The sequence below is a fragment of the Condylura cristata genome, unplaced genomic scaffold (genome assembly GCF_000260355.1).
Source record: "Condylura cristata isolate star-nosed mole 26May11 unplaced genomic scaffold, ConCri1.0 scaffold00001, whole genome shotgun sequence".
NCBI classification, from domain to species: Eukaryota; Metazoa; Chordata; class Mammalia; order Eulipotyphla; family Talpidae; genus Condylura; species Condylura cristata.
Genome location: NW_004567102.1, coordinates 3326410 through 3353393, shown reverse-complemented (window position 1 = coordinate 3353393; position 26984 = coordinate 3326410). Strand labels below are relative to the sequence as shown.

General features: G+C 36.0%; 1 protein-coding gene across 1 annotated transcript in view; it reads left to right on the top strand.

Annotated features, from left to right (window-relative positions):
• The window catches only part of FKBP5 (FK506 binding protein 5), a 118301-nt gene that overhangs the window by 22879 nt on the left and 68438 nt on the right, over nucleotides 1–26984 (top strand). The gene's annotated exons all lie outside the window — the stretch shown is intronic.

The window sequence follows — 26984 nt, the reverse complement described above, 5'->3', positions numbered from 1 at the left end:
TAGTTTTAGCTCTAATGCTTAATCATAGTTATCAATGAATTAAAATGTTTCTTTGCTTTAGCTTATACAAAATCCTGGATGTACTTAGTCCACTGTAGTTCTCAGGGTAGAGTCTTGCACAGATTTCACATTCAGTAGGTATTTCTGGAATATATAGAGGATTCACAGAATAGTTAGAAAACTAATGGGTTTTAAGCAGTGAAAGATCAACAACAGCAATAGTGAACAAGACATTAAAATGAGATGCCTACAATTAGTAAAACAAATTTACTGTTACTTTCTTCTATTTTAATTTTTATCAAGGTTGCACTGGTTTCTAACATACTGGTTCATGTATTCAGCATTGTAATTTGGCATCTATATTAAAATACTGCATGATGATTGTCATCAAAAATCTAGTTCCCGTCCACCATCATAGCATTGACCCCCTTTGTCTGATTACTTAACACCACCACCACCCCAACTCTTGCCCTTTGCTTTCTGGTGACCACCATTTTGTTCTTATAATCTAAGAGTTTTATAATTAAGAGTTTTGTTTTTCTCAGGTGCATCTCTTTTGAAATGTATCTTGACGAAATGTTTCCAGATACATAAATGTTGGTGTTTGAACCAGTGACACTACTTCTGTAAATCATATTAACAAAAGAATACAAACTAGAATGGCACTTGTAACAACTATCTCAGCTTTTAATATTGGCAGTTTACTGTGCTGCAGGCACCAGGTACAGCCTTTTATATGTAGCACTTAATTCAATATTCAGAATCCAGAGAGAATACTGTAAGCTTTGTGTGGAAGATTGGGAAATTGAGGCAAAAGGAGCTTGCAATTCTGTCAAGCCAAGATTCTTACTGAAGCAGACTTTCAAAAATCCATACTCTTAATTATATAACATGATAAAAGCCTAGGCACAAAAATAACATAACACAGCAGTGTTATGTAGCATAGGTAAGTTGAAAGATGCATCTATCATGAATTATGACCCAGCTGTTTATATCATGATTATGATTCAGTTTATATTGAATAATCATGAATTACTCAATAGAATAAGTTTTATAATACCCTTGAGATAAAATTCACATAGCATGATAAATTCACATAGCCCTTTTAAAATGTACAAGTCAGTGGTTTTCAGTATATTCAGAGAACTATAGTTACTCATCTATTCCCATTATTCTGTATAGTATTTTATCACCAAGAAAAGGAAGTTTCATCCTCTTTGGAAGTCTCTCCCTACTTTCCCATCACTATTTATACCTACCAATCTATTTTCTATCTCTTTGGATTTACGTATTCTGGATGTTTGATATAAATGGAGTCATTTACATTCTGTACCTGACTTTTCCTGTGTCTTTTTCCATTTCAGTTGTAATCCCCGCGGGCTTCCCATCACCAAATCACCAGTGTGCCATCACCATAGTCCAGTGCACTTCTCTCCCCCTGCCATTTTTGATCCCATTCCCCACTCCAGCCCCATAAATGTCTCTGGTAGATAGTTGTTCATTATTATTACTATTATTTTCTCCCCTGGTCCTTTATACTCCTGCTATGAGTGAAACCATCTGGTATTGTTCCTTTTCTGTCTGGCTTATTTCACGAAGCATGATCCCTTCCAGCTCCATCCATGTTGCTGTAAAAGGCATGTGTTTATTTTTTTGATTGCTGAGTAATAGTCCATTGTAAATATGTCAAGTTATCAGTACCTTGTTTTTCATTGTAGAATAATATTCCATTGTATGAATACATCACATCTTGTTTACACACTCAGTAGTTAATGAACATTTGAGTTATTTCTACTTTTTGGCTGTTTTGAACATTCATCTACAAGGTTTTATGTAGACATATGTTTTAATTTTTCATAGATTTGTTGATTAAATGACAATGATGTTTAACATTGAGAGAAACTGCCAGTCTGTTTTCCAAAGCAGTTGTACCATTTTATATTCCCATTGGCAACACATGAGAGTTCACTTTCTATACACTTTTTAAAATAATTTTTTACATTATTATTCATTTTGTACATCGATACATTTTTATCCATACTTGTTGATCTGTCTTTTTTGCTAAAGGCCATCCTAGTGGGTATGAAGTAGTATCTCATTGTGGTTTTGATTTGCATTTTCTTAATGACTACTGATGTTGATAATTTTTTCATATGTTTATTAGTTATTTGTATATTTTCTTTAGAGAAATGTCTGCTTGAATCAGTGGTCCAGTGTTGTTCATTGAAAGACAATTTTTCTTCCATTCAATTGTCTTGGCACCCTTTTCAAATATAAATTGGCCACAAGTGTAAGATTTGTCTCCACTCTCAGTTCTATACCATTGATCTGTGGGTCTGTATTTATGCTAGTACCACCGTGTCTGGATTACTGTAACTCTGTACTAAGTTTTTGGACAGTGAAATGTGAGTTCTCCCAACTTTGGTCTTTTATTTCTTAAAAAAATATTTATTTATGCATACAAGAACTGTGGTACAGGCCAGAGGTGCAGGAATGAGAGGCTTTACCAGAGACAGAGTGAGGAGCAGAACAGGCAGATTGACTGAAATACATGGCTGAGAGGAGCAGCAGGCAGGACTGGAGAGATCTGCCTTGCCATGTGGGTCACCTCCCTAGCTGGGAATTGAACTCATGCTGCAGAGTGTGCAGATAGCTTCATAGTGCTGAGCTTAATCCGTTGCACCACCAGGGAGGACCCCCAACTCTGTTCTTTTCAAGATTGTTTTGTCTGTTTTGGGTTCCTCATATTTCCATGTGAATTTTAGGATCCATTTGTTAATTTCTGCAACAAAGCCAATTTAGGTTTTGACAGGGATTAAATTGATCAGTTGGAGGAACATTCAATAGAATAGTACATAATTACTTTAAATTACGATTTTGAAGACAGCATTTGGAAATGCATAGTGCTGAATGGAAGAAGCAGAATAAAGGTACACTGTGATTGCAGCTACATAAAAAAATGCATATAGTAAAAGTTTGCTAAGATGTACCCTTAATAAGAATGAAGAGAAGCTACAGAGTGGGAGAAGATATTTGCAAAAGACTTAACTGATGGTGGGTCATTATCCACAATGTAGAAAGAACTTTTGAAACTCAACAAGAAAACAGACACACACAATTACCAAGTAAAAAAAATGGGCAAAAGATCTGAACAAACACCTCTCCAAAAAAGATACACATAACTTTTAAGCATGTAAAAGGATGTTCAACATTGTATATCATTAGGGAGTTGTAAATTGCAATAATGATATACTCCTTGACACCTGTTTGAACTGCCAAAGCCTAAAACATTGGTAACACCATTGAGTTGTGAAGCAACAGGAACATTCATTCATTGCTGTGAGAATAGAAAATGGCAAAACTACTTTGGAAAACATTTTGTCAATTTCTTTTTAAAAATAGATATTTATTTATGCACGCAAGAACTGGGGTGCAGGCCAGAGGTGTAGGAGAGTGAGAGGATCACCAGAGACAGAGTGGGAAGCAGAATAAGCAGATCTATTGAACACTGCTGAAGGGAGCAGCAGGTGAGACAGGAGAGCTCTGCTGTGCCATGTGGGTTAGCTACCTGGCCAGGGGTCAAATTCATGCTACTGGGGCTGCTGATAGCTTCATAGGGCTGAGACTTAACCCCCTGTGCCCCCTGTGACCAAACAGGGAGGCCCCCCTCTTTGGTCAATTTCTTATAAAACTAATATTTTTTGCCATACAACCCAACATTTGCAATTCTTGGTATCTACCCAAATAAGTCAGAACTTACATCCACACAAAAACCTACATATACATATGTTAATAGCAGCTATATTCATAATTGTCAAAATTTAGAGGCAATTAAGATGTCCTTCAATAAACATAACTGTGGTATGTCCATACAGTGGAATTATTTTTACAGCTAAAAAGAAATGAGCTATCGGCCCTCCCTGGTGGCGCAGCGGGTTAAAGCACAGCACTGGGAAGCTAAAGCCACTTCCGCATGAGTTCAAATCCCGCCTGCCCCGGAGGAGACCACATGGCGTGGCAGACCTCTCCTGACCCGCCCGCTGCTCCCCTCAGCAGTGTACTTGGTCGATCTGCCTGTTCTGCTCCCCACTCTGTCTCTGGTGAGGCCTCTCGCTGCCCCTGAGCCTCTGGCCTGTACCCCCAGTTCTGTATGTACAAATAAATAAATCTTTAAAAAAAAAAAAGAAATGAGCTATCAAGCCATGAAAAGAGATGATACCTTAGTGAAAAAAGCCAGTATTATTTAACTACATACTGTGAGATTCCAACTATATAGTGTTATAGAAAAGGCAAGACTTTGGAAATAGTAACAAGAGCGGTGGTTGCCAGGGTTGGGGGAGGGGGAGAAGAGAATAGGCAGAACACAGGATTTTTTAGGACAGTGTAATCTGTATAATACTATAATGATATATAGGTGTCTTAAATTTGTCAAAACTCATAATGCACAACAGCAAGAATGAACCCTAAAGTAAACTGTGCATTTGGATTGATATGATGTGGAGTGGAGCTTCATCCATTGTAACAAATGTATATCAGGTTGATGATATACAAATGTTGATAGCAGGGGAGATTGTGTATTGAGTAGTTGTATATTGAGTAGTCGAGGTATATGGGAGCTCAGAACTTTTAGCTCAATTTTTCTGTGAGCCGAAAACTTCTCTAAAAATAAAGTGTTTTTAAAAGTACCCTTAAATGAGAACATTGGGATTGTGGTTAACTTTTTTCCCTTCATGTCCCAAATTCTGTAATGTATAACCACATCTATAATTTTTTTTTTACATCTGTAATTTTTAACATTTTGTTAGCTGTTGACTAATTGAATAATTTTTAAATGAACAGGGAAGTCTTAGCTCTGCTCATAAAACTAGAGTTACCTAACTTTCCAGGAAGAGTATATGGAAATGAGGTAGGGTATATGGTTATGGTTAGAAGCCCATTTCACATTTAACACTAATTCCTTGAATTTTCTTTTCTCTTTGCAGTCAGTTTCTGCTCCATCTTTTCACTCTTCACTAAAAACCCCTCCTCATACCCTAACTTCTTGGAACTTCCCTTGGAGCCTTTATTTTATTGAAGATTTATTTAATTTATTATGCATGCAAGAGCTGAGACTAGGCCAGAGGTGCCTGGGGTGGTGGTGAGAGGATGCACCAGAGACAGTGGGGAGCAGAACAGGTGGAACTCTGAAGTGCACTCTACTGGGAGTCAGCAAGACAGGAGAGGTCTGCTACACCATGTGGGTCAGCTCCCTGGCCAGGGATCAAATTCATACTGCAGATACTTCATAGTGCTGAGACTTAACACCTTGTGCCACCAGGGATGCCCATCTCTCAAAATTTAGATACAATTTTAGGAGTCTGACTAGTTTGTGTAATTGCCATTGATAAATGGTGGTTGATTAGCTTGTGGCAAGGAACCATACCTCTCTGCACCTCAGAAGCCACTTTGATGGAAAGTGATTTTGAGAGTAGGAAAGGAAGTCATCCCAGGAGAGTCCTTTACCATCTTCTCTGACCCTGTTGTATTCTGCATCTGCTTCCTCATATGAAGTCATTAGTTCTTTAAGGACACAAATGTAGATGGTGTTTGGGCTAGTGAAAAGTTTGAATAGGCATCTAGAGAGGCAAGCCATGTGGCTTGGAGACAGCTCTTCATGTGTTTATAAATGCTGCTGTAGTCTGTGTGTGTGTAGTTTTTTTTTTTCCTACAATTTAAGAAGTGTTAAAATCCTCTATTGAAATACTTCATGGGTTTTACCTGTGATAGATGCCCATTTAAGGTTTTTTCCTAAAACAAAAACATGTTTGCAGATCAGCTAAAGACTGCTAGTACCTGTGTCCCTACAAATTAACCTTTCTGTGCATTATGACTTTGTAGTATTAAGATGATCTCGATTGTATGCTTTTCAGTTGAATTAATCTAAAGAAGGGGGAAAGCATTTTTTTTAAAAGATTTATTTATTTATTCATACAGAACTGGGGTACAGGCCAGAGATGCGGAGGGTGAGAGGCTTCACCAGAGACAGAGTGGGGAGCGGAACAAGCCTGTTGATGAAGTACGCTGCTGAGGGGAGCAGCGGGCGGGTCAGGAGAGGTCTGCCACGCCATGTGGTCACCTCCGGGGCAGGCGGGGATCGAACTCATGTGAAAGTGGCTTAAGCTTCTTAGTGTGGTGCTTTAACCCACTGCGCCACCAGGGAGGGCCCGGAAAGCAGTTTTTAACTTAAATTTTTAAATATCATGGAATTCTTATTAATGGTCTTTAAAAATGTAAATTCACAAGTCCTGTAAAGTTTAAAATAATTCACTTATCTTATAGATTAAAGGAGAAATTTTATAGATTAAGGGAAAATGAGATTGCAGATTCCAGATTTGCAGAAATATGCATAAAATCATAGTTTTGACTATTGCTTCAAATGAAGTACATAAATTTTAGAAGAAAGATTTATCAGTTACAGGTCTTGACTTTTGTGGTGTCTTGGAAAAACTATACCCTTCAAACTTCAGACTGTCAACATTTGTTCTCAGTGATGTTTATTTTATCAGATGCTTTGCCCACTTGGAACACCATGACACATGTCTTTTTACTATGTGTCTCGTTTTTTTCTGGCTTAAAAATGTAATCATGTACTTAAGCTTCTGACCAAGTTAGAATAACAAAGATTGAATTAACTGCCCTGGCTGTATCACATAACATGCAAACTACCCCCTCCCCCCGCCCAGAAAAAAAGTTTATGAAGTTTCAGATACTGAATTTGAACAGGCAGCATAGGACAATGATCCCCAAGTAAACAAACAAATAGATGAAGCCTATAATTATCCTATCTTATTGCCTACAGAGTTTCTAGGCTGCAGTGTAAGGAAGGGAAGCCAGGCAGAACTTTCTAGGACTTTTGTTGAGTTGAGGAGACAAAGCTTTTAATGAGGCCAAGATGACTAGAATTTGGATAAAATGGGAATTGCACCAGGAGAAAAATCAAGAGATTTACATGTGGTCTTTTTAAGTCTTTCAGGTGATTGGGATTGGTGCCTATGTTCTCTGGAATCTCCTAAAGCCAAGAAAGACGTACCCAAAAGTTTTAGAGGGAACAGTCCTTCCTTTCTCAGGGTTAACAATAGTTTGTGTTCCTACTAGCCAGAGGAAAAACATGTCATAGGCCATTGGGCAGCATACTCAGATGTGTCTTACCTAAGCACTGGGGCAAATGTTGCTCTGAACTAAGAGATAGCTGGTAACAAAGCTTAAAAGCAGGAACTTAAGTAGATAAAATTGTACATTTCCAAGTAATGTAGCTGCATCACACAATAAAGCTCAATATTTTAACTATACAAAAATATTTTGCACTCTTCAACATGACATTTATATTTGGCCTCTAGTCAAAAGTTACTAGGTTTGCCATAAGACAGAAAGTACAACCCTTGAAGGGGAAAACCAGTCAATAGAAACAGACCCCAAGATGGCACAGAAGCTAGAATTAGTAAACAGAGATATGAAATGGCTATTTTAAAGTTTTTATAACTGTTAATACAAATGTGAAATACATTTTAAAAACCCAAACTGAACATCTCTAGATGAAAATTACATTGTGTGAGATGAAAAATACATGACATGAGATATATAGCAAATTAGTGCAAGAAGAAAATTTTAGAAAATGTGAGGCCATACCAATACAGAATATCTAAAATAAGACTCAACAATCACTAACAGCATCAATGATCTGTGAGGTAATTTCAGGTGACCTGACATATATGTGATTACAGTTTTTTGAGCAGAGGAAAAAAAAGTTTGAAAATGCAATGACCAGAAATTTGATAAAATTATAAACCCAGAGATCTAGGAAAAAGGACCCCCCCCAAAAAAAAAAACAAAAAAAACCCAGATGTACAAATAGCAAGACCATAGCAACCCAAACTGTATCATTGATCACATTAACAATAAATGATCTAAGCAACTTAAAAGGCAGTTGAGTAGTTGAGTAAATCTAGTAAAAGCAAAATTCAGCTTTTTGTTGCTTAGAAGAAAGATAATGTTAGTATTAAAATACAAGCAGACTAAATGTAAAGTTGGAGAAGGCTATTCCATATTAATACTAATTAAGAATTTTGGAATGGCTATATTAATTTCCAACAAACTGGACTTTAGAGAAAAGAATATTACCATAAGTAACAATCATTTCATAATGATAAAGGGGTCAGTTCAAGTGGTGTTAATAGTGTTAAATACTTATGCACCTAGTAGTAGAGTTTCAAAATCACAAATTAACACCATAAGTGGAAGTGTAGACTGGTCTAATCCCTATAGAAAACAATATGGAGACTTTTCAAAGCATTAGAAGTAGATCTACCATATGATGCAGTAATTCTACTCTTATGTGTCTATCTGAAGAATGCAAAAGCACTAAATTGAAGGGATATTTGCACTCCTAATTTCATTGCAACAACATTTACAATGACCAGGTTATAAAACAATCTATGTGCCCAATGGCACATGAATGCATTAAGAAAATGTGGTATAGGCCCTCCCTGGTGGCACAGCAGGTTAAAGCACTGCTCTAAGCCGCTTCTCATGAGTTTGATCCCTGCCTAGCCCGGAGGTGACCGCATGGCGCAGCAGATCTCTCCAGACCTACCTGCTGCTCCCCTCAGCAGAGTACTTTGTCGATCTGCCTGTTCTGCTCCCCGCTCTCTCTCTGGTGAACCCTCTCACTGCCCCTGCACCTCTGGCCTGTACCCCAGTTCTGTATGCATAAATTAATAAATCTTTAAAAGAAAAGAAAATGTGGTATTGGCCCTCTCTGGTGGTGCAGTGGGTAAAAGCACAGCCCTGCTGCTCCCCTCAGCAGTGTACTTCAACAGTCTGTCAGTTCTGCTCCCCACTCTGTCTCTTGTGAGTACTCTCACCACCCCTGCACCTCTGGCCTGAACCCCAGATCTGTGTGAATAAATAAATCTTTTTAAAAAAAAATGTGGTATATATACACAGTGAAATACTACTCAACTATAAAAAAGTAATGAGCTCTTACCATTTGTGACAACAGGAGGGGGAATTATGCTAAGTGAAGTAAGTCAGAATGAGAAAGACAAATGCCACATGATTTCACTTGTTTGTGGAATATAGAGGAACAACAAAGGATCGGACAAAACCCTAAAACAAACCTTGGTGATGGATGTGGTGTGATAACATGCACACAGAAGTGTGTTTACACAGAAGTGTTAATTAACCTTTACCTCTGAATCATTTACAGCTGTAAACCTGTGTTAGTTAGCTCAAAAAGAAAAATAGTTTTAAAATAAATAAATAAAACACCAACCTTAAAAAACAAGAGCCAGAAACCAAACGTGAGAAGTTCACAATTATTGTTGGATATTTCAGTACCTTCCATCTTAATAACTGATAGAACTCTTAGGTCAAAAGACTTATTGTTTAGATTTAAACAACCAGTTAGTCTAATTAACTTTTAAAATGGCATTCTACCCAACACCGGCAGAATATACATTCTACTTAATGCACAAAGAGTATTTCCTAATGCAAACCACATTTTGGTACATAAAACAGTGTCAATAAATTTAAAATTACATCATCTAACCAAAAGGGAATTAAATTAAAAATAACAAGGTTTTCTGGAAATCCCGTAAATATTTTGAAAACAATACATTTTTAAGAATTTAATGGGCCAAAGGGGGAGAAATTCAAGATGAATTTAGAAAGTATTTTGTGCTGAATGAAAATCAATAAATCAACACTTAAGGGATGTAGCAAATGCAGTTTCTTCAAGAAAAATTCATAGCACTAAATGCCTATTAGAGTAGAAATAGGGTTGTAAATCAGTGTTTTCAATTTACATCTTAAAAAATAGAGAAAAAAACAAACTCAAAGTAAGCAGAGAAATAAGTTAAAGATATAAGCCAACAATGAAACAGAAAACATAAAAACAGTAGACAAATATAATGAAGTAAAAAACTGGCTTACTGAGAAAACCAATAAAAGCAATAAACCGTAGTCTGACAAATCAGAAAAAGTAGATACAAATTACCTATGTCAGAAATGAGGTTGACAGAGCTATATATTCTTTATTTACTAAAATAAGAGTATAGTCTGAATTACTTTATGCCAATTGTATACAAAAATGGGAATTTCCTTGAAAGAAATGAAATACCAATGTTAGCTCAAGAAGAAGTAGATAATCTAAATAATCCTCTCTTTTAAAGAATTTCCACAAAGAAACCTTTGGATTCAGAGGATTTCCCCTATGAATTTTACTAAGCAACTCAGAAAATCATAATGTTAATTTTATTTGAATTCATCCATAAAATAGGTGAAAGGGAATACTTTTAACTTATTCTATGACCCTAGTATTCTAATAGTGAAATCATAATTGTAAGAAAAGATTATACAGACCCATATCCCTTCTGAACATGGCTGCAAAATTCTTAACAAAATTTTAGTAAATTGAATCCAGTGTATACAAAGGATAAAGTGGAATGGCCAAATGGAATTTTTTCCAGGAATGTAGGACTGGTTTAACAATTGAAAATCAACATCATGTACTACATTAATAAAGTCAAAACAAAGCAATAATATAACCAACTCAGCAGATGCAGAAAACTAAACATTTAACAGAATCCAACATGCCTTGCTGATAAAACCTCTCAACAAACTAGGAATAGAAAAGAATTCCTCAATCTAATAAGGAGCATTTATGTAAAACAAATAGTTGAAGTCACACTTAATGCTGAAATACTGAATCCTTTCCCTCTAACATCAGGAACAAGGCCAGATGCCCACTCTCACAGCTTCTATTCAACATTGAATAGATATTCTAGCCAATGCAGTCAAACAAGAAAAATAAAGGCATCCAGATTGGGAAGGAAGAAGTAAATTCTTTACTCACAAATAACATGACTGCCTATGATATCTACAGAAATGTTTCTAGAATAATTAGGTGCCTTTTTCAAAGTTGCACAATACAAGATCAATATAGAAAATCAACCATGTTTCTATATACTAGAAAATGAGTATTCAGAAGTTATAATTTTGAAAGAATACTACTTAAGATAAAATTAAAACTACTCAATACCTAAAGATAAAGTTCATAAGTGATATGTAAGATTTATAAACTAGAAGCTCTAAAACATTACTGAAAGAAGAAACCAAAGTAAGCCTAAATGTTCAAGGATTGGAAGACAATATTTTCAGTTTTCTTCAAAGATACAGATTTCATTGCAGTCCCAAGTCTGAACCCTGTCAGTTTTCAGAAAGTGACAAGCTCACTTCTATCTTTATAGGGAAATGCAAAGGATCAAGAATAGCCAAAGTAAATTTGATATAGAACAGAAGATAGGCTGGTTTATGAATAATAATTTTTTAAATGATATTGGTGTAAAGATGAATGGATCCATGAAATAGGAGTCCAGAAAAAAAAAAAAGATTAATTGCATTTGAGAAAGATGCCAAAGCAATTAAGTGGAAGTGTTTTCCACAAGTGGTGGTGAAACAGTTAGCTATTCATCTGCAGAAAGCAGATGAATCTATCCCTTTTCTATCCCTGCCATCGTATGTAAAGTTGATTCAAAATTGACCATAAATCTAGATGTAAATTAAAGCCCATATCTTTAAAAAAAATTTTTTTTTAAGATTTATTTATTTGTGCATACAGAACTGGGGTACAGGCCAGAGGCTCAGGGGCGGCGAGAGGCTTCACCAGAGACAGAGTGGGGAGCAGAACAGGCAGATCGACAAAGTACACTGCTGAGGGGAGCAGCGGGCAGGTCAGGAGAGGTCTGCCACGCCATGTGGTCTCCTCTGGGGCAGGCGGTAATCGAACTCATGCGGAAGTGGCTTTAGCTTCTCAGTGCTGTGCTTTAATACGCTGAGCCACCAGGGAGGGCCTAAAAAGTATTTTTTTAAGAAGAAAATATTTGTAACTTTGGGCTTGGTAAAAATTTCTAAGGTATAAGACCAGAAGCATGACTTATATTTAAAAAATGATAGAACTATATCAACATTAAGAATAGTCACCTTTAAGAGAATAAAAGAACAAACCACTTACTGGTAGAAAATATTTGTGCATTGCATATCTGACTAAAAACTTTAATTCAGCATGTATAAGGAACTCTTAAAACTCAGAAGACAACCTAGTAAAAAATAGGCAAAAGTTTGAATAGACACTTCAAAGAAAACACAATCATCAACATAATTAGTCAGTAGGGAAATTCAGATGAGAACCACTAAACATATATGTAGGAATGTTTTCAGTTAGGAAGGCCACATAGACAATACCAAGTGTTGGTGAGAATATGGAGCAACTGAAACTTTTAGACTTTTCTGATGGTAATGCAGACAGGTACAGCCATGTTGGAAAACAAATTGGCACTTAGTTGAATATAGGGCCCTCCCTTGTGGCGCAGCGGGTTAAAGCACAGCACTAAAGAAGCTAAACACACTTCGGCATGAGTTCGATTTCCACCTGCCCCGGAGGTGACCACATGATGTGGCAGACCTCTCCTGACCCGCCCGCTGCTCCCCTCAACAGTGTACTTTGTCGATCTGCCTGTTCTGTTCCCCACTCTGTCTCTGGTGAAGCCTCTTGCCACCCCTGAGCCTCTGGTTCTGTATGTACAAATAAATAAATCTTTAAAAAAAAAACCAAAAACAATTTGAATATATACCTACCCTGTGACTTTGACATTCCAAAACTGGGCACTAATCCAGTAGAAGTGGGTGCATATGTCCACATAAATATTTGTACACAAATATTCATAGCAACTTCATTTGTAGTAGACAAAAGTTGAAACTGATCCAGGTATGTTTCAAGAGATAAATTAATCAAAATGTGCATTATTGGCAGGTATATTGAAAAAATTGCCTCTATATACTGGAATGCTAGTCAGCAGTAAAAAGGGATGTTAATGATTTGATAGCCACTTTGTTTTGTATAATTACAGTAAGAGAACAAAGCCAGGGCAAAAAGAGATGATTCTATTTAAATGAAATTCTGTAAAATACAAGTTATTCAGAAAGCAAATCAGAGACTTCTTGGATTCGTGAGCTAGAGATGGATGAATTATAAAGAGGTACAAAAAACCTTTGTAGTTCACAGTATATTCAATATGTTCATTATATTGCTTATAGTGACCACTTTATGGTTATATATATATATATATATATATACGCTTTATGTATACATACATAGAAACACACATCATACTGACCAAATTGTATACTTTTAATATATGCAATTTATGTTAAATAAGTTTAATTAGATCTGGAAAAAAGTAGTACTTGCCTATTCTAACATTCAGAATAAGGGACTCAATAATTTAAAAATTTTTAATTTTGATAAAGTGGATAACATAAATTGTACATATCAAGTTTACTTAGAACTTTAACTTAAAACAAAATGAAGAAACTGTATAAAGTTTCCACTTTGGAAGTTCTAAAATTCTTAAGAAATTTTCAGAGTTATATCAAGTGTTAGATTTATTGTTACTGTTAAATTAGAACATTTATTATTCAACTAGATGATAAATAAAGGGAGAGAAAGTAAGGAATGTTTCAAAAACCCCAAGTTTAACATAGAATTATAGACTTGGGAGAAAGTCTTAGGATCTTGATTGGATGACTAAACAAACATGGATGGCAGATTGAATAATGGCTTCTCAAAGATGTCTACCCTAATCCCCAGAACTTGTTAATATGTTACAGAACAGAAGGAACTTTGAGATGTGACTATGATTAAAGACTTTGAAATGAGGGATTATCTTGGATTGTCCAGATGATGCCAACATTATCACACAGTTCTTAGAAATTTAAGAAAGCAGAGACTCTCACTGTCCCAACTTCAGTTAGAGAGAGATTTAACTACATAAAAATGACAGAGACCAGGGACTGTGGGCAGCCTCTAGCATCTGGAAAAAGCCAAGTGGATTTCCTCTTAGAGTCCCCAGGAAGAATTGTAGCCCTACTAACAATTTGACTTCAGCCCAGTGAGATCCATTTCTTATTTCTAACCTACAGGACTGTAAGGTAATAAGTTGTATTGTTTAAGATATTAAGCTTGTGGTATTTTGTTATGGAAGCTATAAAAAACTAATACAGTATTTAAGGGTGGAGGGTAGAGCTCAGAATGAATCATATTTTGCCAAAGGATTGTAATGGAAAATTTTATCATTTTTCTGAAAGTAAAGCATGAATTTATTAATTGAAACTTCTGAATATAAGATTTAGAGTTAGAATAAACATTAAATATCATTCTAGCCTAACACCCTGAATTTTATAGATGTAGACATTGAGTGAGAGCCAAAGACTCCATAGTAGTTAGTAGTAAATGCAACTACAATTTTAATTACCATGTAGAATCTGATAACTCCTTAATATCACATTTTGAGCTCACTTACCTTCCAGGTATCTCACAAACACCCCTTGCTTACTCAGCATTCTGTCTCTACCAAAAGACACTGCAATATGTTTGAATTAAGTTGAACAGAAAGAATAAAGGGTCCTGTTACATGGAACCATGAAATGTTTCATCTTGTCCTAAATTAACAACAAAACTAATTTGTTAAACTACTTAAATGATACAAAGTAAAATTACTATTTACTGTTAAACTACTTAAATGATACAGAATAAAATTTAAGAAGTGAAACCTCACTCTCCAAAGGTAGCTCTGTTTACAGTGCATGTCTTTCCATATGTCTTGTGTATAAATAAGCAAATACATACATAAATACATACATGCTATTGTATGTTAAAACAGGGTCACATTACAAATTGTTCTGTAACTGACCATTTTAGTGGTAATCTGGGCTACTATGATTATTAGTAGGTTGTTTATGTGGAGTGGCTGAAGGCTCACCTGTTCCTCACTATTATTTCCAGACTTTGAAATACTTTATTTAATCATACAGTTAATTTAGTTGTTTTTATGTTCTTCCTGTGTTTGAATTGTTACTTTTTCTTTCCTCTTAGCTTCTTTCCCATGTGCAATAACCCTGTTTGGTTCTTTCATCTTAAGCCTTTGTTCTCCACTCCTCTTTCATCTAAAAAATTTCACTTTTTCCTTATAAGCCTTATGCAGATATCAAACTTCTTACCTGCCACTTTTGCATCTTTACACATTCCCTTCTATTTAACTTTTACACTCACAATATGCTACCTCTCCTTTCTAGTTCTTGTTTTCTCAACATTGATCACTGCCTAGTGGCCTTGGGAAACCTGCCTGACCTAACTGTTCTAAAGCTTCTACTCTTCTGCAGATGTGGCTATCCACTTCATTTGTCTAACCCACTCCTGCTCCTTGTGATGCTGGCCCGAGGCTCCCTTTGGAAGAGCTGTTCTTACAGTTGATGTTTAGAAGGCAATTTGTTTTTGTCCTTGTCTTCAGTTTGATCTAGCTCAGTGATAATACCTTTCCTTATTTTCCAGCTTTACAGATTTTTTTCCCCTGTGTTAAGTGTCATCTTTGAAAGATAAAGTTGGGAACTTAGTACTGTCTTTCAATCTTTGGCATTTGAATGGTTTTCTAGATTTTATTGTTTTAATACTAACATAACCCTTTGCCTCCTACTTATTTAAGAATAATAATTCATCCAAGTCATAGAAAGAAATAATTTAAATGTGGTCATTAATTTTGCTTTCTTCAGAAATTACTTATACTGACAATGAAGTGAGTTAACCAAAGCATTGTATGTGTCTGAGATACAATAAATGGGGAAATAGCTCTAAGGCAGAGTAGTTCTTTAGGATTCTCTTTTTTTCCTGTCTTCCTTCATGACAGACATCTACCTCACAGCCTTTTATTCTTGAAGAATTGATACAGCAACCATCACTAGAGGTTGAACTTAGAACTTTGCAGGTGCACTGGGAATGGAATTTTCTATTAAGGGGAAGGTGGGAGGATTAAGTAGAGAGTTGAGTCTGACTCTTAAGTTCATTTTTATCTGCTATGTCTGTGGATTTCACCTGCCTTCACTCCCCTCCTTGTCTCTTCCTTTTCCTTTTCTTCCTTCCTTTTTGTCTTAATTGTGGTGAAATACACATAACATGAAATTTACCAATTTAGCCACTTTTAAATATACAGTACAGTGGCATTAAATATATTCAGGTTGTGTTGTGCAGTTATTACCACTATTGTCCAGAACATTTTAATCTTCACAAAGAGAAACTCTGTAGTTATTAATTCTCCATTCCCCTCAGTTCTTGTGTTTGTTTATGAATTTGCCTATTCTAGTACCTCATGTGAGTAAAATCATAAAATATTTGACCTTTTATATCTGACATACTGCTTTCTAATACATGTTGTAGCCATGTATTAGAATTTCATCCTTTTTTATGACTGAGTAATATTCATTTTAATAATATATAAGACATGTACAGGTTTTTCCCATTACCTAAAAGTGAACATTCCTATTTGGTATGATTTGGTAGGTACTTTTTTGGGACTGGAATGCTGAATATTTTTTTCCATATAAATGAGTGGTAATAGTGTTTGTAGACTCCCAAAATAAGCTACCATCATACTAAATGGGAATGTTCTATTTTCAGATAGTGGGAGACACACATACATACGCACCATGTTTTGTTTATAGATACTTGGCATTGTCTCCATCTTTTGGCAGTTGTGAATAGTGCCACCGGGAGCATTAATGTCAAGTCTATTTGGGTCTCTGCTTTCATTTCTTTTGTGTATTGCTGAGTCATATGCTAATTCTACATTTTACATTTTGAGGAACCACTGAGGCCACATTCCCACCTGCAATGCATGAGGGTTCCAGTTTCTCTACATCCTTTCATTTGCCATTTTCCCTTTCTTGGTAATAATCATCCCATGAGTATGTAGTGACATCACACTGTAATTTTGACTTTCATTTCCCTTGTAAAATGATGTTGAGTATCTTTTCATGTGCTTATTGGTCACATGATATCTTCTCATTGGTTTTCTTTTTTTAAAGAAACAGGTATGCCCCTCCCTATTCCTGTATGAACAGGTATAGGAATATTATTCAACTTCTCCCCATCCCCTGCCCCAGGATGGAAGAAAGAATTTTCTATTCCTGAGGTAAAGTAGGTGAATAAATATGTTGTGAAGTTTTATAGAGCTGTATAGTCTATATTAAGTCTTATTTCCTCTGCATGTATTTTACCTCCTTTTTTGTATATATAACTTCTTTTCTACACAGATAATTCCTGACTTTTTTTTTTTTTTACTGGATTTGTTTGATAAGCCTGGGGTAGAAAGTAAATGAAGGCATTCCAGTTTATTTTTACATAGATATTTTCAAAATTAAGGTACTTTTATTTTGTAGTTACCTCCTTTTTTCCCTTTCTTTTAGTTTTAGGAAGCCAAAAACTTTTATGATTTAGACATGCATAGTACTTGGAAAGCTGCTATGCTTTTCTGTACTTCTAACAAAGTAGCAAGTTCCTGTATCTTTTTTGCCTTCTCTTTGAAAAGTCTCCTGTTAATCGAATAGGAGGATCTTATACAAGGTGTCTTTATTTGAAAAAAGAGAACAACACTATAAATTTTACACATGGGTAATTAGTGAATAAAACTTTAAAATGACTTTGAATTTGGGAGGATCTGACAATTTAGTTAAGTTTTCAGTATATTGTTGATGAAATTTTAAGTATATTCTCATTTTTCTGTTATGTCTCAGGTGTTTGCTGACTAGCACTTTGGAGACTACAAGCTTATATGTCATGTCTGTAACAGAACTGTGTGTTCCTTCTCTGATGTACTGGATAGCAATTTCCCCCCTTTGGCCAGTTCAGAACAGTGAGCTTTATCATAGATTAATATCCATAGCTACGTAGTGATTTTAAATCCAGAATAAACCTAGCGTGCATGTTGGGGGGAAGTAAAAGCTCTCTTACCAAAAAAGTGAAACTTTCTTAGTGTGTCTTACAGGTTTTTAGGATGTCATTTTTCTACCCTTTAAAAAAATAATATTAAATCAAGGGAAAAGTTTTTTTATTAATTTAATTTATTTGCTTATGAAATCTATATCTCAAATGGCATAGTTGAAATTAATGAGTTAAGAGGAAATACTTGAAAAATTTCAGTTTACTTTTTCGCTAGGCACACTTGCCTTTGAAAGTTCAAAAAAATTGTTTATTGTTTTTATCTTGCATTTTAATTACTCATCCTACCCTTATTCATATGGACTCTACACTACTTAGTCACTTTGTAAAATTACTAATCGGAATTTATCAACACCACCTCACACATGAAAACAATTTTAAAGGGGTTGTTTTAAAGCAGCAGAACAATGAATATTGAGGCAACAGACACATAAATCATTTAACATGGAGAAGGAGGAGGAGAGTGACTGTGTGGTCCATCAGAACCAGAGACCAGATCAATCAAACACATCATACACCATTAAGTACTAATCTCAGTAAAACCCACAAATAAAAATTAATGGAAGTAATACATATGACAACTAAAATTGAATTTAAAGGCACTATAACCCGAAAGCCTCAAAAAATAAAAAATGCAAGACAGCAAGAACAAAAGCCCCCTCAAGCAAAGGTATAACAATGTTATTAAGCTCTTACGTTTCAGTAATCATCTTAAAGGTAAATGGCCCCAGCTTATCAGTCAAAAGTTGTAGAGTTGCTGAATGGATTTCTTTCTTCTTTTTTAATAGATTTGTAAACAAAGTCCAGCCTTATGTGTGTTGTTTATAAGAAATACATCTTGCCAACAAACATAACATGGATTTAAAGACTAAAGGCAGTTAAACAAGCAAATGGCCAAAAAAAATCAGAAACACCTATACATATAGCTGATAAGTAGACTTATAATTAAGAAAGCTAATAATTGATAGAGACAGACATAAGGATCAAACACAACACAAAGAGATAAATATGTATGCACCAAGTGATGGAGCATCAAGTTGCCCACATACAACAATGGCTAGATCAATAGGACAAAGAAACAATAGTGCTGTTTCATCAACAGGGCTAAGGAAATTGTAGCCTTAAATGTGGAGTTAGATCAAGTAGGTCTAACAGACATCCACAGAATACTCCAAACCCAAACCACAAACCACAAAATATACATTTTTTCAAGTATACATGGAGTATTTTTAAGAATATACCAAAACTTGTTTTTTTTTAAAAAAAGATTTATTTAATTCATACAGAACTGGGGTACAGGCCAGAGATGCGGAGGGTGAGAGGATTTACCAGGAACAGGCTAGGGAGCAGAACAGGCAGATGGACGAAGTACACTGCTGAGGGGAGCAGCGGGCGGGTCAGGAGAGGTCTGCCACGCCATGTGGATCTTCTCCGGGGCAGGCGGGGATCAAACTCATGCGAAAGTGGCTTAAGCTTCTTAGTACAGTGCTTTAACCCGCTGCGCCACCAGGGAGGGCCCAAAGAAACTTGTTTTGTTTTTTTTTTTTAATGGGATCAAAAACAGTGGGGGGAGGGAAATACACTGGACTATGGTGATGGTACATGGGTGGTTGGGTGATGGGAAGCCCAAGGGGATTGCAAGTGAGATGGAAAAATGCACAAAGTGATGTAAAAATAAACTATTATATATATTAAATAAATAAATAAATTGTGCTGAGGAAAAAAAAAGATTTGTTTATTTATATATACAATATCTGGTGTGTAGGCCAGAGGTACTGGGAGTGAGAGGATTCACCAGAGACAGAGTTGGGAGCAGAACAGGCAGATTGACAAAAATGCACTGCTGAAGGGAGCAGTGAGCAAGACAGGAGAGGTCTGCTGCACATATGGGTCAGATCCCTAGCCAGGAATTGAACTCATGCTGCAGTGGCTTTATAGTGCTGAAACTTAACCCCTTGTGCCACCAGGAGCCCATACCATGACTTCGGACATAAGTCAATTGTCAGCAAAACTACAAAGGCTGAAATTATAACTAATATTCATTCTCTTTGACCATAATACCATAAAGTTAAAAATCAAGTATAAGAAAACAAAACAGGAAGAATCATGAATACATGGAGACTAAACAACAAACTGCTCAATAGCTAGTGGATAAAAGAAGAAATCAAAGCAGAAATTTAAAATACCTGGAAATGAGCGAAAATGATGTTATAAGCTACCAGAACATATGAGATGCAGCAGGAGTCTGAAGAGGGAAGATAATTGCAATAGATGTTGAGTAAGATGCAAGAAAAATCCCAAATAAATTTTCTAATGTCAGACCTAAAGGAACTTGAAAAGTAATAACAAACAAGACCAAAATTAGTAAAAAGAAGGAAATCAAAATTAGAGCAGAAATAAATGAAAGAAATTATTAAAAAGACTACACAGGGGTCCTCCCTGGTGGTGCAAGGGGTTAAAGCACAGCACTGTGAAGCTGGCAGCACCTGCTTCAGCGTGAGTTTGATCCCTGCCCCCTAGGTGACCCACATGGTGCAGCAGACCTCTCCTGACCCACCTGCTGCTCCCCTCAGCAGTGTGCTTTGTCCATCTGCCTGTTCTGCTCCCCACTCTCTCTGGTGAAGCCTCTCACTGCCCTTGCACCTCTGGCTTGCACCCCAGTTCTGTATGCACAAATAATAAATAAATCTTCTAAAAAAAAAACTACACAAAAAAAATTAGTGAAACTAAAAGCTGTTTATTTGAGAAGAGCTAGTTAAGCTACAAAAAAAGGAGAAAGAAAACATTAATGAACAATCACAAATGAAAGAGAAGTGAAAAAAGTGGGGCCCTTCTTGGTGTGCAACAGGTTAAAGTGCAGCAGCACTGTGAAGCTAGCCGCAGCCACTTTGGGGGAGCTCAATCCCCCACCCAAGAGGTGACCCACATGGCACAGCAGACCTCCTGTCTCTCCCACTGCTCCTCTCAGCAGGGTATTTCATCCATCTGCCTGTTCTGCTCCCCACTCTGTCTCTGGTACCTCTTACCACCCTTGTACCTCTGGCCTGTACCCCATTGCTGTATACATAAATAAATAAATCTATCTTTAAAAAAATAAAAGAGGAGCAAGCACAGAAATAAAAAGGATCATAAGAGATTACTATAAATAACTATTTGTCAATAATGTGCTAACCTTTTAGAAATGGACAAATTTCTAGATCAATATAACCTATAAGGAGTAGTCCAGAAGAAACAAAGGAATTGAACAAACCAATCCCAAGGATCAAAATTGAAATAGCAGTAGAAAATTCTGAAAAACAAAAAGCCCAGACAAGATGGCTTTACAAATGAGTTTTATCAAACTTTAAAAACTAATTCCCGGCCCTCCCTGGTGGCTTAGCGGGTTAAAGCACAACACTAAGAAGCTGAAGCCACTTCCGCATGAGTTTGATCCCTGCCTGCCCCGGAGGTGACCACATGGCGTGGCAGACCTCTCCTGACCCGCCCGCTGCTCCCCTCAGCAGTGTGTTTCGTCGATCTGCCTGTTCTGCTCCCCACTCTGTCTCTGGTGAAGCCTCTCACTGCCCCTGAGCCTCTGGCCTGTACCCCAGTTCTGTATGCATAAATAAATAAATCTTTAAAAAAAATAAACTAATTCCCTCTTGTTCAAATTATTTCTGAAAGTATAAGAAGGAATGCTCCCTAATATAGTTAAGCTGCCATTGTTACCTTAACACCAAAACCAGACAGACAGTACAAGAAAATAAAAATATAAACCAATGTCTCTGATGAATATTGAACCAAACATCTTCAACAAAATTCTAGTAAATTGAATTCAATAGTATATCATGAAAATTATACACCATGATGAAGGGGGGATTCATCCCAGCATGCAATGATGATTTAATATACATAAAGCATGTTATACATCTTATCAACCAAAGTAAAGATAAAAATCATATATCAATAGATGAGGAAAAAGGATTGAATAGATTCAGCACCCATTTATGATAAAAACTGTAAACAAAATGGTAATAGAAGAAAACTGCTACTTCAATATAATAAAAGTCTATATCACAAACCATGATGATGAAAAACAAAGTTTTCCTTTGAAGATTGGGAACAAGACAAGGATGTCCATTGTTACCACTTCTCTGCAACTTAGTATAGAGACTTTGGCCAGAGCTATCCAACAAACAGAAGAAATAAAGGCAATCCAAGTCAGAAAAGAAGGGAAACTATCACTATTCACAGATGATGTGACATTATATATAGACCATCTGACAAATGTCATCAAAAGTTATAGAAACAATAACTGAGTAAAGTAGCAGTTTACAAAATCAATGTTCAAAAAAAATCCATAGCTTTTTTTTTTACATCTGAGTAACAAGAATCAAAAGAAATTAAGATGACTCCATTTACAATAGCTTCTAAAATAATTAAAGATCTCAGAATCAACCTAAGGAAATAAAAGATTTATATAACAAAACCTACAAGTCAATTACTAAGTGACTTAGAGATGTAAGGAGATAGAAGGATATTCCATACTCAATGGGAAGAATCAATATAATAATCTGTGACTATCCTCCCTAAAATGGTACATAAGTTTAACACAATCCTGGTCAAAACACCTGTAATATTTTTCAAATTTAAGAAAATAGTGAAATTAATAGGCCTCAAATTGCAAATGAGAAAAAAAAGAGAAAAATGGTGGTATCATGTTATTTGATTTCAAACTTCACTATGATGCAATGATATTAAAACAATATGATACTGTCACAAAAATAGATGACTAGATCAATGGAATACAATGGAAAGCTCAGAAAGAAATCCATGTACATGAAGCATGTAATCTATGATAAAGCATTCAGTACCATAAAATGTGGGAGATGAAAATACTAATAAATGGTAGTGGAAAAATTGGAAAACCACACATGAAAGAATGAATTTTGATCACTTGCTAACCTTATATACAAAAAAGATTTAGATATATCATCTGCAGCAATAAAAAACATAGAAGAAAACATTGGCAATATATTCCATGACATCAATGAAGGATTATTTAGTGATTTGGACCTATAGTAAGGGAATTAGAAACACAGATAAAAATTGGGATTACCTCAAGTTAAAAGGCTTCTATAAAGTAAAAGAAAATACAAGATGATAAAAAAGACACTTCATTGAATAGGAGAAAATAATCACAATCTGTAGCTGATAAGGGAATAATATTAAAAATATATTTAAAAAGGGCCCTCACTGGTGGCACAAGAGGTTAAATTGCAGCACTGTGAAACTTTCAGCAGTCACGGCAGAGTTCAATCCTGGACCAGGGAAGTGACCCCATGGTTTGGTAGGCCTCCCCGACCCACCCACTGCTCCCCTCAGCAGTGTGTTTCAGTCAATCTGCCTGTGCTGCTCCCCACTCTTGTCTCTGGTGAATCCTTTCACCACACCCCCACACTTCTGGCTTGTATCCCAGTTCTGTAGGCATAAATAAATCTATAAAAAAAAAGAGAGCTCCCTCATTGGTGGCACAACAGGTTAAAGTGCAGCACTGCAAATGAGCAGCAGCCACTTAAGTGCGAGTTGGAGCCCCGTCCTGGAGCTGACCCACATGGCACAGCAGACCTCTCCTGACCTGCGGGCTACTCCTCTCAGCGTCATAGTTTGTCAGTCTGTAGGTTCTGCTCCCCACTCTGTCTCCGGTGAATCCTCTGCACCTCTGGTCTGTACCCCATTTCTGTGTGCATAAATAAATAAATCTTAAAAAAAAAGAGAGAGAGAGAGGTCTTCTGGGCCATCTGGCTCAGCTCCCAGGCCCAGGATTGAACTCAGGCCATAGTAGTGGTAGCACTGAGACTTAACTCCTAGGCCACCAGGCAGGGCCCTCATAATGATTTTAAACATCATAAACTTTGATCATTTGGGGAAATTTCCATTGCAACTCAATGGAAAACACTGTTTACATGTCTTACCTAGTAGGTCATCTCCAGACCTCTTGCACATATTAAAAATAAGTGTTGGAGAGGATATGGGAAAAAAGGAACCGTGTTACCCTGTTGGTGGGATGTAAACTGGTACAATCATTATGGAAAACAATCTGGATTTATTGTATAATCCAGCAATCCTGTTCTTGGGCACATATCCAAGGAATATAAAGCCATCAACACAAAAACCTTTATGTTCCGCAATGTTCATAGCAGTATTATATACAATAGTTATATTGTATATAATACAATACTACACATAATAGGTGGAAGCAGCCCTAAGTCTATTAATGGATAAATGGGTTGAGAAAATGAGTAAGCATCCTAACTAAGGCTTCTGAGGTTAAGAGAAATGAGGAAGGAGAAGGCACAGGAAATATAAAGGGTGGTGGTGCAGAAAAATAATTAAAAATAAATGATTAAGAAATAAAATATTCAATTGATAACATTTAATGAAAGTTGTTAAATAGCTGTTTTTCTGCAATGATTTAATCCATAAAACTAGATCTCAACCAGTAAAAAAGAAGCATAAATGTTAATAGTCTAATAAATAATTTTGAAAAAAATACTTGCATCCGTGGAGTGTTAGAACTGAAAAGGAAAAGCAAATTCCGTTATCAGTTGTGATTTATAAGGCTAGCAACTCCATTTTAACTACTACCCTGATTACGTGAATTTTAGCAAGCTGTTGTTTGTCAGAGAACATTAGAACCACAAGAGAATTTTTATATTAGCAGTATTGTCATTAAAAAAATTTAGTTGAACCCCAATTGATAAACATTCAGAAGAAAGGCATTGCCTTTGACAGTGTGGTAATTCTGCTCTGTCAATTTTTTTTTTTCTTTTGCAAGTCATGGGCTCATGTGAATGCCCACTCTCAAATGACTGAAAGAAAGGGGCAGACATCAGGTTACCTCACCCCTGAGCTTGTCTCTTAAGAGTGAAGATACTGTTCTACATAAAACCACAATACTATATCACAGTCCAGAAAAGTTTTATACAGTAATGATAATCTAATGTATAGTCTGTTCTTCCAAATTTTGTAATCCTCCCCCAGAATGTCCTTTTATAAGTTTTTGTCCCCTTACCCAGGATATGGGTAAGGATTACACTTAGCATTTGGTTGTTGTGTCTCTGATGTAGAATACACACTCTATTTTTGTTTTTGTTTTTGTTTTTTTGGTATTTTATAACTAATGTTTTTAAGGAGCCTAGGTTAGTTGTTTTGTGGAATGTTCTATAAACTAATTTTGTCTTGCTTTGGGTAGGTTTCAGATTAAACATTTTTGGTAGGACTACACACAGGTATATGCACTTCCCATTACCACAGGGGGCACAGTAGTGTCAGTTTGTGGTGCTGTTGGTGATGCAGTTTGGTGATGACACAAATTGCTGGTGTTAACAGGATACCTGTCAGATCACCTGGAAGGCCTTTTTCCTTTTCTACTAGTGAATAATCTGTAAATTCACACTTTGAGACCATGTGGCCTTCATGTTCCCTAATAACCTTTCACCTGGTAAATTTGATTTGCTCCCTGCTTTAAAATCAGAGTATAAAGAAAACATCTATTGATCAGTTATCTGTGAAACTGAAGAAATGTGTTTATGGGTGTGTTTCCAGGGAGACAATCCATGACCCCCTAAATATTTTTTTTTAATATCTCCCTCACTGTTGAGGAGCATTCTACAGGTTTCTATGCATTAGAAAAATCTGATTTTAGTGTAGTTTACCAGAACCTGAGAATCAACCCTGGTCATTTAATTTACCTAATGATCTAGCTCAGAACCACATACAACTTGGTACTTAATTTTTGTTTTTGTTTCTTTGAGAATGATTTGTTCTGGCCTTTTCCCTTATCCTGAGCCAAGCATTTGGATATTTTGTGTTTGGTATAAACTGTACTAGAAAATAAAGCAAAGGGACTTAACCCTTGGGTTTTGGTGTTCTCTTTGAAGGTTTTAGGGCACAGTCAATTTTGATTTTTGTTGTTCACATTAAAATAACTTCATCAATTGGAAATGAGTTAAAACACTGCAATATATATTTTAATTACTGTTATGTCAATATTTTTCACAAGTGTAAAATAACTTTTACTATGTTGACAAGAGGTTTTGACAGTTTCCTTGAGGAAGACATATGTTATTATTAGATTAATACGGAATAGCTGTAGAAGTGATTAATTCCTGACTTTACCTGCTCAACCAGGAGAGCAGTATGGAATTAATCCTGACAGCAGCAGACAGCAAAGTATGGTTTGTTTCATCTGTTGATCAGCCTACCTGCAGCATGGTTTGCCTTTCATGAAAAACTGTTGGCTAGGTGACTAAAATAACAATAAGAACTAATATTTGAGTAATATGCTTTTAAAATAGACATATACCATTTAATCCAGGAAATTTTTATTATGATTACCTTACCCAAGTAGGGGAAAAAAGGCTTAGATAAGTTAAAAAGTAGTGAATATCAGCTTGTAGGGAGTTCTAAATTCCTTGTCTAAAAATTCTAAAAGGTAGAGACATTCTAGAGAATCTAAGTATGAACAAAGCATGACCCTTGTGCTCAATTGAGGGAATTGAAAGCAAAAATAAACAAATAGATCATTAAACTCAGAAGCTTCTGCACAGTGAAAGAAACTCATTAAAACAAAAAAAAAGCAAATACCCTGCCAATGGAAGATTTGCACATCGTATATCTGACAAAGGGCTAATACACAAGATTTATGAGTACAACTCAACAAAAAGAAAACAAATACCCCAAAAAAAGACTTGCAGATGGCTAACAAGCACATGGAAAGCAACATTTAAGTTCAGAGAAATGCAGATCACAACCACAATGAGATACCATCTCACACCCATGAAAATGGCCTGCATAAAAAAGTTCAGGAAAAACAGATCAATGTTGGTGAGGGTGTGTAAGAAAAGGAATCCTGCTTACTATTGATGGGAATGTAGACTGTTCTGGTCCCTACAGAAAATAATACGGTTTCTCACAATATTAAAATAGGTCTACTATCTGACCCAGCAAGTCTATTCCTAGGTATCTACATGAATAATGCAAAAGCACTTATTTAAAGGGATATATGCACGCCTTTGTTCATTGCCGCACTATTTACAATGGTCAAGTTATGGAAAAGGCTGCAGCCCAATTACAGATG